Here is a 3,340-nt window from a genome sequence, read left to right on the forward strand (position 1 = left end):
TTCTTGTGGTGATGACAGGAGTGCAAGGAAGTAAGTAGAAATATGCAAAGCCTCTGGAGGCCAAGGACAAGAATAAATACACAGTCACTTCTATTCGCCAAACATATCGCATCGGGGGAGAGAAATATACTCTGCCTTTTTGGAAAGACCTCTAAAGTCACAGGAAAAAAGGCATGGGGACAATCAGGGTGGAGAATTACGGCTTTTCATGCAATCAGTCTATTCTGTTAAGTATCATCATTCCTATATATATATATATATTTTTTTTTTTTTTTTAAAGCTCTGGTCACAGAAACATTGTACAAGATTTACTTTTCACCAGTCTGTTCGGGCATGCTTCTAATGATATCAGAATCACCTGGATCAATGATAGCCAGTGTGCATACTCTGTAGTATTATCCACATTATGTGCCCAATTCAGTAATATTGCCACTATAGTCACGGACCAGTTTTGGCCAACATGGCATAACACACTGCTTCAGATTTCCTCAAGACTGGGCAGTTGACAACGATGACCAGTTTCACTTTGCCTTGTCTGATCATTTTAAGTGTCTGCTTATACCCCAGCATGTACTTTCCACTTTCCATAACCAGTTTGAGCCTAGAGTTGACTGACTTCAGTGGCTTTTTCATCTTCTTTGTGGCCACCATCTTCCTGTCTTAGGTTCAGGCTGCTGCTGCTGCTAAGTCACTTCAGTCGTGTCCGACTCTGTGCGACCCCATGGACGGCAGCCTACCAGGCTTCTCCATCCATGGGATTCTCCAGGCAAGAACACTGGAGTGGGTTGCCATTTCCTTCTCCAATGCATGAAAGTGGAAAGTGAAAGTGAAGTCGCTCAGTTGTGTCTGACTCTTAGCGACCCCATGGACTGCAGCCTACCAGGTTCCTCCATCCATGGGATTTTCCGGGTAAGAGTACTGGAGTGGGGTGCCATTGCCTTCTCCTCTTAGGTGCAGGACTACCCCCCAAACCAAGAGCCACCAAGATGGCTGAGGTATTCCTGTTTATATTTAAATGCTGAATTTGAATCAAAATCTTCCATTCCCGGGCTGGAGAATCTCTGCTGTGCAAACTTTTCCAGGTGACTCTGATGCCACGGGACTGACTTTGAGGACCCTACTCAACTTTCATGGTCAACTGATCAGAAGGCTCATCTGGGGCTCTGCTGAAAACAGATTCCTTGGCTACTTCCCTGGAGATGTCAGTTAGGCTTCTGAAACCCAAATTTTAATAAATGCTCTCCAGGAGCATCCTAATGATGGGGAAAATTGGGAAACACTCTTCTAAGGCAGCAAATTTCTTTAAGAGATGAAAACTGAGATCCAGAAGAAGGAAGAGACCCAAGAAAAATCACCCCAAAAGAAGTACTAATTGGGGCTAGAATTCAAGTGACCTAACTCTCTCCTGGCCAAGTGTCTTTTACAATATAAATGACTAGAAATTTCTATACCTCAACCGTGCCACCACAGAGTCCTATTGGGATTCAGTGTTTAAGGAAAAATAAAGTCAACCTTGGTTTCAAATGGCCCTTGATTTACCATCTCTTTTGAACAAATACTCCCGGAGATCAAGTTTCACATATGGTGCCTAGATACCCTCTCCTGATATCTCGAGGGGTTGTGGTGGGCTTAGAAATGTGCTGCTTAGACCTCTCTGCCCAGTTGTGGGAAGTGAGGTCAGCAGGCAGCCTCCAGCTGTCAGCTTCTTTGGGGTCTGCTTGAGCTGCAGACACTCCTCATCCAAGGTCATGGGGTTTCTGGCAACTAACAGAGGTAGGGGTACCAGGGTCCGATGCCTCCTGAGGGGTAGTTCTCACTCCAGAGACCCCGCTTGGTTGCCTGCATCTTTGTCAGGCTGCATCACAGTTCATCTTTTTTTTTTTTTTTAATTGTTTTAGGAGTTTTCACCTGCTAAGTCTTTTTAAAAATTTGTATTTATTTATTTTTCTTTTTGGTTGCACTGGATGTTTGATGTGCAAGCTTTCTCCAGCTGCAGCAAGCAGGGGCTACTCTCTAGCTGCGGTGTGTGGGTTTCTCACTGAGGTGGCTTCTCTTGCTGTGGAGCTCTCGGACTCCGGAGCAAGGGCTCAGAAGCGTTGGCGCACAGGCTTAGCTGCTCTGTGGCATGTGGGATCTTCCCAGGCCAAGGATTGAACCCGTGTCTGCTGCATTGGCAGGCAGATTCTTATTCACCATGCCACCGGCGAAATCCCACAGTTCATTTTCTTACTGTGCCTGGTCCTCTCATTCCCTTCATAGGTGTTGATTCTTAAATACCTTGCATCCCAAACTCTGTCTCTGCAACAAGGGTCGAAAACAAAGGCAGCGGTGTAAAAAGAGGGATTTTGGTTGTGGCAATGAGCTTTGCCAAGGGGCACACGATGAGGGAAACAGACTGGTGTATCACATAAAGTGCATGCTTTTAAGGAAGCCTTGGCCGACAGAAGTACAGGAGACACCTAAACATTTAAATCACCTTTTCCTATTGATTAAGGTAAATACTTTACTGATGGTTTTAATCAATACCCCTATAAATCCTCCCTCTGTGATGGTTTTACTGTGCATTTAATGTTTCTGTCTTTAATTGAGTTACATCCCCCTCAGCCCAAAATGATGAACTGAAAGTTAGAAATCATCTGGGCACTGACAAAAACGGGGAGTATTTTTTCCCCTTGTTTAATCTGAAGAACTAAATCCTTTGAACATCAGTCAGCAAGCCCAATTTGGTCATCAGTGGCTGGTCTCATTTCCTTACCTCTCTGGGTCTCAGTTTCTTCATCTGGAGATGGGGGCAATGGCTGCTTTGCCCATGAAAGAGGACACCCGAGAAAGCCCTGAAGCTGAAAGGGAGTCTTATTATTGACTACTCAAGGCAGGGATTTGCAAGAAAACTTACAGAACCTTCCATGGTATCCACAGGGAGTGGCCGCGGTGGTCCTGGGGACTAATTCCCCCCACAGCCCTCTGTCTGCACTGCCGTCTGCTGATTGATTTGCCCCTTTTGTCAGCTGAGTGTAAATATCCACCTGTCAATCACTCCATTATGCTAAGTGCCCATCCAGCCCAGAACGGTGATTTACACCCTCTGTGGAAAGCCCCAGTCCTCTTGGCAGCTGTGCTGTGTGCAAGGTAGGCAGAGTAGGGCTGCATTCCCGGGTCTATACTCCAGGCCCTCAGAGACGTGGTCTTTTCCTCAAAGAAGGATCTGGACCACAGATGGGAAGTGTTCTCACATCTCTTTTCCATCCCCGGTTTTGCTGAGGGGATGACGCTCAGCAAACCCCATAATCTACAGGAACGGCTATCTTCCACCAGAGGAGAAGTATCTTCAACAGAGGTG

The 3,340-nt window shown here is 46.0% G+C and overlaps 1 pseudogene; it reads right to left on the reverse strand.

Annotated features, from left to right (window-relative positions):
* Nucleotides 1-308: 308 nt before the first annotated feature.
* Nucleotides 309-651, reverse strand: LOC105004338 (annotated as a pseudogene).
* Between the last annotated feature and the right edge of the window lie 2,689 nt (nucleotides 652-3,340).

The sequence above is a fragment of the Bison bison genome, unplaced genomic scaffold, assembly GCF_000754665.1.
Source record: "Bison bison bison isolate TAMUID 2011002044 unplaced genomic scaffold, Bison_UMD1.0 scf7180017864473, whole genome shotgun sequence".
Lineage (NCBI taxonomy): Eukaryota > Metazoa > Chordata > Mammalia > Artiodactyla > Bovidae > Bison > Bison bison.